Source organism: Felis catus, chromosome C2 (genome assembly GCF_018350175.1).
Source record: "Felis catus isolate Fca126 chromosome C2, F.catus_Fca126_mat1.0, whole genome shotgun sequence".
Classification (NCBI taxonomy): Eukaryota; Metazoa; Chordata; class Mammalia; order Carnivora; family Felidae; genus Felis; species Felis catus.
In genome coordinates this window covers 8,037,051-8,046,762 of record NC_058376.1, presented here as the reverse complement: position 1 = coordinate 8,046,762, position 9,712 = coordinate 8,037,051, and the positions used below count along the sequence as shown (strand labels likewise).

The window sequence follows — 9,712 nt, the reverse complement described above, 5'->3', positions numbered from 1 at the left end:
CTTTTCTTCGCTGAAGACGTGACATTTCACCCCACGTTACTTCAGTAAGCGTCTTCTTTTTTTAACGGCAGTTTCTTGCTTAAACAATATAATTATCACACCGAACAAAATGAACAGTTCCTGTCGACAGGTCCAAAGTCAAAGTTTCCCCACCGTCCCCAATATAACATTTTAGTGCTGGTCTGTTCAAAGTAGGATCCCATTAGGGCCCAGACGTTGCGTTTCATTCCGTTACTTAAGTCCCCTTAAATCTAGAACCGTCTGTACTCTGTATTTGGGGCAATAGAAAAGTTCTCCCCACTCTACTATCGATTAATGGTTTCTTTTTTTTTTTTTTCCATTTAAATCTTCGATCCGTTTGGAGTTGCTCTTATTGTGTGTTGGGTGAGGCACGGATTCAACTGTATTGTTTTCCCAGGCGGCGACCCTGGTGTCCCCACACCATTCATTAAAAAGCCCATCTTTCGCCATCCGTTAAAGATCCCGCATTTGTCATCTGTCGTACGGTGACACACAGTTCCTAGGATCTTCCAGACGCTGGTTTGTAAGTCCGTCCACCTGCCACCACCACGCAGTCTTGATGTGGAGGCTGCGTGACATCCGGCAGCCCCACCCTCTTCCCTTCAGGTCGTCCTTCCTGGCTCGTTCTCCGCCATGTGAGTTTTTGAGTAACGAATTTCGGAAGAAAATGCTGTACATCGTGAGCTGGGGAGATTGGACTTCTTTTGATGTGAAATTAGCATTGTATCCCGGAACATGGTACGTCTTTTCATTTGTGAACCTCACTTTCCGTGTCTTTCAGGAGTCTTTCAAAGTTCTTTGCATAAAAGCTTTCCATGTTGCGTGTTATTTTTACACTGAGGTGGTTTTTCTTTGTTTCCGCTCTCAGTGGGGTTTTTCTCTTCCACATATCTTCTAGCCGGTTGTGTTATGAACGCATGAAGGCCATTGGCTTGTTAAGAAATATTAATTTCGGGGGCGCCTGGGTGGCGCAGTCGGTTAGGCGTCCGACTTCAGCCAGGTCACGATCTCGCGGTCCGTCAGTTCGAGCCCCGCGTCGGGCTCTGGGCTGATGGCTCAGAGCCTGGAGCCTGTTTCCGATTCTGTGTCTCCCTCTCTCTCTGCCCCTCCCCCGTTCATGCTCTGTCTTTCTCTGTCCCAAAAATAAATAAACGTTGAAAAAAAAAATAAAAAAAATAAAAAATAAAAAAAAAAGAAATATTAATTTCGATAGATAGGACGAGCAGGGGAGGGGTAGGGAGAGAGGGAGACAGAATCCCAAGCAGGCTCCCGGCTGTCAGTGTCTCACCGACTGTGAGATCGTGACCTGAGCCAAAACCCAGAGTCAGCCGGTTAACCAGCTGAGCCACTCTGGCGTCCCAAGGCCGTTGGCTTTTACATTAGTTTTAGATCCCGCCGTCTCACAAAATTCTCTCATTGTGTCGTAATGGTTTTGTCCGTGGGATCTTCGTATTTTTCCAGAATGCGGCGATGCCACCTGCAGATAGGGATATTTTGTACCTGCCCGCCGGTGCTTATCTGTCATTCGCCCGCGTCTAACGATACTGGGCAGTGTGGTTGTGGAGACGTAGCGGTATCTTTCTTATTCCTCACTTCAGTGAGAATGCATCCAGGGTTCCCCCGAGAAGAAAATGTCCCGTCTTTGGTCACCATTTTTGCCTTCAGCTTTACTTTGTAATTAGTACAGCCACGGCGGCCCTCTTTTGATTCGTATTTGCACAGCGTAACCTTTGCCACCCTTTTACTCGTAGCCTTTTTATATCCTTATGTTTTTGATGTGTCTTTGCAAAAACAGTGTCTCGTATATATCATGGATGTGTTCTTGATCCAGTCTGCAAGTCTTTTTGTTTTCAACCGGACCTTCTGTCCACTTAGATTTAATGTAAGTACTGATGTGTTTGGAATTATCTATCATTTGGGATTGCACCGTCTATCTCCTCTTTCTCCCCCCGCCCCTCCTTGTGTCTATTCCTGTGCATTTTCTTCTTCTTTTGGATTGATTGTGTATTTTGCAATTCTATTTTCAACTGTATTTTTCCATTTCAATTTTTCAATTCCCCCATTAGTCTGTAAGTTATACAGTGTTCTACTCTATCGTTGGTGGTTACTATAGAGATTTAAAGTGTGACGTTTGTTTATCAAAGACTAATGTTGCTTAAGCGTGTCTCCCCTTTTCCTAGACATTGCAGGGGCTTCAGAATATTCTAAACTGTAAACACTCCTCAATTTACATGCTGTTACCATATTTTAATTCTGGATAATTTTGGCCCACAATAGACTTATGCTTGCTTTTTATACAGTCAGCACTCGGTAGGGTTCACCCAAATTCAGATTTACCCTCTTTCTTACTCCTTATTTCTTCCTGCATCCCTGAACTTCTAATTAGGACTGTTTTCATTCTGCGTGCAGAACACCTTTTAGTTTCCTCTTTATTGCAGCAGTAAATTACTTTGCTTTTTGATATCTGGAAACAAGTCGTACCCTCATTCTTGAAAGATACTAGTTTCCACTTCTAATTTTTAAATACCGTCAGGATTTTTAAGAAGTTATGAACGTAGGACAGGGAGTTCCCAGATACTTTTCATCCTGTGTCTTCAACATTGAACGTACTATGTGGTCATTAATACAGTCACGAAATGGGAAACTAGCTGACACAGCTAATCTACAGATCTCTTCAAACTTCACCTGGTTTCTGGACCAGGTCCCACCCAGGGCCACACGCTGCCTTGATTTGTCACATATCTCTAGTCTCCTCCTGAGACATCGCCTTGGTCTTGTTTCCCCCCCCCCTCCCCCATGACCTTGGCATTTTTGAAGAGCTCTGACTAGTTATTTTGTAGAATTTTCCTCAGTTTTGGCTCGTGAGATGCTTCTTGTGATTGAATCATGACTGCACGTTTCGGGCAAGAACACCAGGAAATGATGACGTGCTGTTTTCAGTAATTCATATCAGGAGGCGTATGCTTTTCTTATATCTCAGTACTGGCGATGCTTTGATCGCTTCGTTAAAGTGGTAGTTTTCCATTTTCTCCATTGTAAACTTACTAATTTTCCCTTTGGAAGTAGCAGGCATTTTGTGGGAGATGCTCTGAGACCATGCATATTTGGTATTTAATGCTACGTAACGTATATGACAAATTCCCTCCCCACTCCCAAATTAGTGGCTTTAAGAAACAAATAATTTATTATTCTTGGTTTCCTTGGGCCAGGAGTTGGGAGCAGCTCCACTGGATGACCTCGGGGTGGGGTCGCTCAAGTGGAGGCGACGGTCATCTGAAGGTTTGACTGGGGCTGGAGGGTCCCTGCCAAGGCAGCTCCGTTATGGGCTCTTATCTGGAGGCCTCAGCCGTCCACTGACCGTGGGCAGGAGGCTCCATTCCTCCCCACGTGGGCCTCTCCAGAGGGCTCCTGCAGCGGCCTCATGACCTAGCACCTCACTTCAGCCACATGAGGAGCACAAGGCGGAAGCCACAAATGTCTGTGGCTTGTCCTGACAACGTGCCACATCTACAGTATCTTCCTGGGCCACCGGGTCAGCCGTATTCAGTGTGGGAGGGGACTGCAAAGCAGCATGAGGACCAGGACTCGGGGATCCTTGGTGGCCACGTCCACAGCTGTTGGTTCTTCTGGGCTCCTGGCACCACTTTCTCCGTCCTTCCTTCCTTTTCCATGAAAGACCACTGACGTTCACTGCAGAATTGTTTTCCCAGCCGTGCGTCAGTCGGGGTCCCATCAGAAGATGGAACCGAGGGGCCCCTGGGGGGCTCCGTCGGTTGAGCGTCCAGCTTCGGCTCAGGTCACGATCTCGCGGTCTGTGAGTCCGAGCCCCGGGTGGGGCCCTGTGCTGACAGGTCAGGGCCTGGAGCCCGCTTTGGATTCCGTGTCTCCCTCTCTCTCTGCCCCTCCCCTGCTCACCCTCTGTCTCTCTCAAAAATAAACATTAAAAAAAAATTAAAAAGAATTATGAACCAGAGTAAGGGGTGATTGGCTAGTGAGAGAACTCCAAGAGCCGTAAGAGTATAGGGTATAGGCAGCGGTCTCTGCACCTGGGACTGAGAGGGACCCCCTCCCAGAGCTAACCTCCAGACCTCCTGGAGGGGGTGCGGTCATGACCCTGCTCCCCAGACCGAGGCGGGGCTCTGCTCTGTTTGCCGAGGTGCTTCACCAGAAGGGCTCGTGTGAGATCCACCCTCTGTGGTGGGAAGCTGGCCGGAGGGAGGCATCGCATCTCAGAACCCTCGAGGCTGCTCCAGGAGGTGCCCCACGAGCCCCCCAAGAGGAGGAGCCTGGCTGGCCGCTCTCTTCCCTGACACTGCTTGAGGGAAGGCGAGTGACAGGCGCCCCCCCCCCCCCCATTGCTGGCACTTTACTGTGAGCCACCCAGGGCAGCGGGGTGCCGCGGAAGCCGTTTGCTGCTGGGTGTACCCGAGAAGGCTTCCGGGGAGGGGTGCTTAGCCAACAGCACTGACTAGTACCAAAGGGGCCAAATTATTATTTCTAAAAGATGTTTTATGTGTACATTTGAAAGAGAGAGAGGCCGTGCACGAGAAGGGGAGGGGCAGAGAGAAGACAGAATCTGAAGCGGGCTCCAGGCTCGGAGCTGTCGGCACAGAGCCCGACGTGGGGCTCGAACGCACAAGCCGTAAGATCACAACCTGAGCCAAAGTTGGACGCTTAACTGACTGAGCCCCCCAGGCGCCCCCAAAGGAGCCAAATTATTAACACGGGGTCAAGTACTTAGTTTCATAAAGAAGGAAAAGAAAGATTCTTAGTTTTAGTCTAACCACCTGCGTATTTGCGAAATTCCCAAAGTGGCAGCTGCATTCAGCGTAGACTCTCGTTGATGGACGTATTTCACGTGTGCGCTTTGATTAGTGTTGGTGCACGGACACACCTGGGTGGCCATCACCATCAGGATAGAAGAGGCTGCGCCTGAGAGAGTAGCCACGAAACGCAGGAGGAAGATGAACAGTAGGGCACAGGGTGAGTGGCGGTGGGGAACTTGCTTTCCCAGGTGTCAGGACGTTCTGTAAAGCCACTGCGATAAAACCAGTGTGGTGGTGGTCGTCTAGGAGCAGACAAGTAGATCCCAGGAAGGACAGACAAGCTGGAAATATGGCCCTCCATCCACAAAGAGGAAAGTAATAAATACCTCATAGTGCCAAAGTTCTGTTGAGTGAGCAAAGGTCCTGACACGGTGGACACTGGGTATTCTCCGTCTAATGGGGCTGGTGCGCATAAATAATCGTTGTAACACGGGATCAGCGTGATTCAAAGTTTTATGGGTCCAGAAGAGGAATAGACTAACGGAGGTAACGCCTGAGAAGTATCTTCAACAATACATGAGTTTGAGGAATGGGAATGGGCATCGGGGAGTTGGCATTCTCAGCAGAAGGAGCTGCGTAGGTAAAGGCAGAGAGATGTGAGTGCCATGGTGTTTTGACGGAGGTAGAATAATGCCCTGCCCCCCAACCCGGCCAAAGACGTCTGTGTTCTAGTCCCCAGAACCTTTGATATGTTAAGTTACGTGCCAATGAAGAATTAAGGTAGCATATGAAATTTGAGGTTGATCAGATGACCTTGAGATGCAGAGTTTTTCAGGTTATCTGGATGGGCTCGACGTAATCATAAAAGTTCCTGTAAGTGGAGGAGGAGGCAGAAGACGGAGAGCCAGAGCAATGGCGGCATGAGAAGCTCTTGGCCCGTGTTGCTGGTTTTGAAGATGGCGGAAGGGCCACAGACCAAGGAGTACATGTGGCCTCTAGAGGCTGGAAAAGGCAAGTCAGTGGATTTTCTTTTAGAGCCTCCAGAAAGGAACACGGGCCAGCCAACACCTTGATTGGAACCCAGCAAGTCCCATTTTGGACTTGGGACTTCCCGAACTGCAAGATGACACATTGGTATCGTGTGAGGCCTCTCAAGCTGCGGTAACTTGTTAGAGCCTCCAAGGAAACCGACACAAGCACCGAATAAATCAGACTGGTGGAGCATCAAATCCAAAGGGAAAATGGAGGGGGCAAGGGCAGGGTGGGCGCCCGAGGCCACACCATGGGCTCCTGAGATGCCGTCTAAGGGGCTGGTGCCACAGGAGAGGGCAGTGACGCCTGTTTTAGGGTCATCGCATTGGCCAGAGGGTTTGGAGGCAGAGAGGCAGGGAGCGCACTCTTTCTTACCCAGTGATGCGGTTTTCATATTGGCCACCTCACTCTTCGTGACAGTCTCTCCGGGAATTACTGTCCTTGTGCATGAAGGACAGTGCGTGAGTTCGAGCCCCGCGTCGGGCTCTGTGCTGACAGCTCAGAGCCTGGAGCCTGCTTCGGTTTCTGTCTCTCCCTTTCTCTCTGCCCCTCCCCCACTCACTCACTGTCTCTCTCTCTCTGTCTCTCAAAAATAGACATTGGAGAAAAAAAGAAAACACATAGTATCTATAGGGTTCGGTACTATCCGGGTTTCGGGCATCCCTGAGGTTTCTTGGAATGTGCCCTCCGTGGGTAAGGGGGGATGGGCTTGTTATTACACTCATTGTATGTAAGTCTCCTTTCTAAAGTTCGTCTCACCCAATTTAAGTCTCGGGCTCGGGCAGGTCAGCCCATAATTATTTTTGTGTTGACTCCAAAGGATTTTTGTTGCAGACAGCGAGCCACGTTGTTTGTCACTTGGTGGCAAACAGAGCTCGGTCACGTCAGCCCCAGGAGCCGCTGGTTTACGCAGTGTGGTTCTCTTAAGTGCAGTGGGTCTGGGGCTCACTAGTAACAGGTGCACTCCCTAGCAAGAGGCTGCCCTTCTTGAGCTGATCGGGAGTCCTTGGACGCCCTGCCTCGTGAGATCAGAGCTGGACGGACGCCGAGGCCCCCTCGGCCCTTCTGACTTCACTCCGGGTGGCCCTCGGCGACAGCCGTGTGCTGAGACAGAGGGCGGTGGTACCGTCGTTAGCCCTGAAGCAGGTGGCGAGGGCGACTGAGCAGGTGCTGCCGGGGTCTTCGGCTGCCGCTCGAAGTCCCTCCGTGAGGAGAGAAGGGAAGAGCGGTGATAAGGTGACGAGCTGGGACCTCTTCCCTTCTGTGATCTGTTGGCTGCTCAAGGGGGTGCGGGGACCCACTCCCCTCCCGATGCACTTCTGGGCATCTCTTGAGAAAATGCAGGAAGTTGAGGGTTTCGTGCCAATCCGTGTGGGCAAAGGGAGAATAGTTAGAACGGGCATGGAGGAGGCTGAGGTGGAGAACAGAGGGCAGGGATGCTCCCCGGGCCCGGGCTGTGGGTGGCGTGTCTGATCAGGATCTGAGGATCCCAGCTGGGCCCAGGTGTTACCCAGAGCACCCGAGGTCGGTCCCCTCCTCCTGAGCACCCGGGAGGGGATGAGAGAAACAAGTAGGCAAAATAAAGTTGACACGAGGCTTTTCCGGGTCCGGCATCCAAACCGTTCCATATTTCTGGAAGCGCAGTAAACCCAGGAGCCGGGTCGGAGATGTGGGCATTCGGGCTCTAAAACCAGAAAGATGTTGACCATTTGGACGGACAACCAGACGTTGGGGGAAATGCCTCTCGGCGTCTACGTTCTCTGCTGTAAAATCGAAGTATTCGGGCGTCTCATTGCAACTGCAGGGAAGGGAGGGGCTGACGTGTTTCTACAGCACAAGGAACGGTAGGGGGGCCTGGCCACGGCCCACGTGAGCAGGGCCACTGTCACGGGCGCTGCTGTGGAGGCAGGAGTGCATGCAGGGAGGCCGCCCGCAGGCCCTCCAGCCAGGGGCCTCCCATCCACCCGTGGATCATCCCCTCCGTCCTGTGCTCCTGGCGATGGAGGAACCGAGCCTTCTTCCCGCGGACTCAGAGACTCACTGCCTTTGGAGGAAAAGTCCTTAAGACGAGGATCCGGGGGCTTGGGGACCAGTGACAAAGCTGTTCGGCAGGGGTCGCCATGAGGAATTCAGTTCGTGGGGACGGGCTTTTCTGTTCCCTGAGCCAAAAGTATTAGCCATTTATTGTTTCAAGGCAGTAATTCTGTTAGTACGATAAGCGGCCGCTTAATACCTACCGCCGTCCGTGTGTCCTCGAGTCTCACATATGGGCCAGTGTCACATGGACCATTAATTTGTAAGAGAAACGTGGGAAGAATGAAAATAAAAGCCATGACACGAATGGACCCCACAGTCTGTGGGACTTGTGCTAATACTAGGATCGTTGTGATGTGGAAGGAATGAGCCTTTTAGAATCGAGGTAAAAGTTCCGACACCAAATTCTGCCGTGGGGAGAGGGGTTCCCCCCACGTCCGAGGAATGTTCCAGACGCCAGCCGGGTGTCCTGTGGGCCAACCCAGTTTGGATACTGTCTCCCTAAAAGTAGCGTCAGATCCCGCGGGTGTAGGGCTCTGTCCCACAGGACTGCCCCCCCCCCCCCAACCCCAGACACCCCTGGTGAGTCCGGGTTGTCACCTGGGTTTCTGGCCAGTCGGCCCTAAATCAGAAGGCTCCCGTGCCCCCCTCCTTGGGTTTGACTGATTTGCCAGAGTGGCTCACAGAACTCAGGCAAACAGTTTACTTCCTAGATTACCTGTTTATTGGAAAAAAGGTGTAACTCAGGGAGAGCCCGCTGGAACTGATGTGTAGGGCACTGGATGTGGGAGGGGACACAGCACCCAAGACCCGTCCTGGTGCGTCCTTCTTCTCCATCTTCACCAGCCGGGAAGCGCTGGGCCCTGTCCTCCTGGGCTCCGGTGGGGGCTTCGCTACAAAGGTGGGACTGGCGACCGAGCTCACATCTCCAGCCCCTCTCCCCTCCGTAGAGCTGGGGGCGGGGCTTGGAGTTCCAACCCTGTGATCGCAGAATGGTTACCCTGGCAACCAGGCCCCGCCCTCGGGGGCTCTCCAAAAGTCACTCCGCGGAGAGGGGTTTGTTATAAATAACAAAAGCCTCCCACTTCCCCTTTGCCACTCTGGAGCTGTTGCGGGGACTGGGGACAAAACTAAGTATTGTAACAAAAGAGGCCCCTGCGGTTCCTGTGTAGGAGATTCCAAGTTTTGGAACTGTGTGCCGGGAACAGTGGACGAAGGCCAGATACCTATTTCTTCTTGCAAATCACTGTATCACATTTGGGTAGTGGTAGGAGCGTTCATTCACCTCTTTGTCGGTCTCCTAAGGGGTTGCTCCTCTGTTGTTTTGGTTCGTTTTCATCATCCTGGATTTACTGTCAAATGTCTCGTAAAAACAAAAAAGGTATAAAAATTCTGCAGATCAACTTAGATCTGCAGATCTGCAGATCGACTCAGCAGACACGTACAAATAACATTACGAATGCAGTGGAAGTCTGCACCTCTTAATTTTTTTTTTTTTAAGATTTTATTGTGAAAAAAAAAATAAAAAAAAATAAGATTTTATTGTGTAAGTAATCTCTGCACCCAGCGCGGGACTCGAACTCACCACCCTGAGGTCGAGAGTTGCGCGCTCCACTGATTAAGCCAGCCGGGCTCCCCTACATCTCTGAATGAATTTTAAAGAGACTTTAAGAGATTACGGTAACTACCAGGTGGCTGTTTTATATATTGCAAATGCTTTCCTGCTTGCCCTTCATCTTTTAATTTGTCTGTGATTTTGTTTTTTGACGTATGGAGGTGATATGTTTTCATGTCATTAGAAGTCAAGCGTTTCCTCTATAGTTTTGGATTTTTCTGTCCTGCTACGAAAGGCCTCTTCA

At 50.8% G+C, this 9,712-nt stretch overlaps 1 long non-coding RNA gene across 1 annotated transcript; it reads right to left on the bottom strand.

Annotated features, from left to right (window-relative positions):
• Positions 1–5,282: 5,282 nt before the first annotated feature.
• Positions 5,283–9,296, bottom strand: LOC109503313. The gene is made up of 2 exons (XR_002162214.3): positions 8,572–9,296; positions 5,283–5,419 (listed from the first exon to the last, which is right to left on the bottom strand). It is a non-coding gene; the product is annotated as an uncharacterized LOC109503313 (long non-coding RNA).
• Positions 9,297–9,712: the final 416 nt, after the last annotated feature.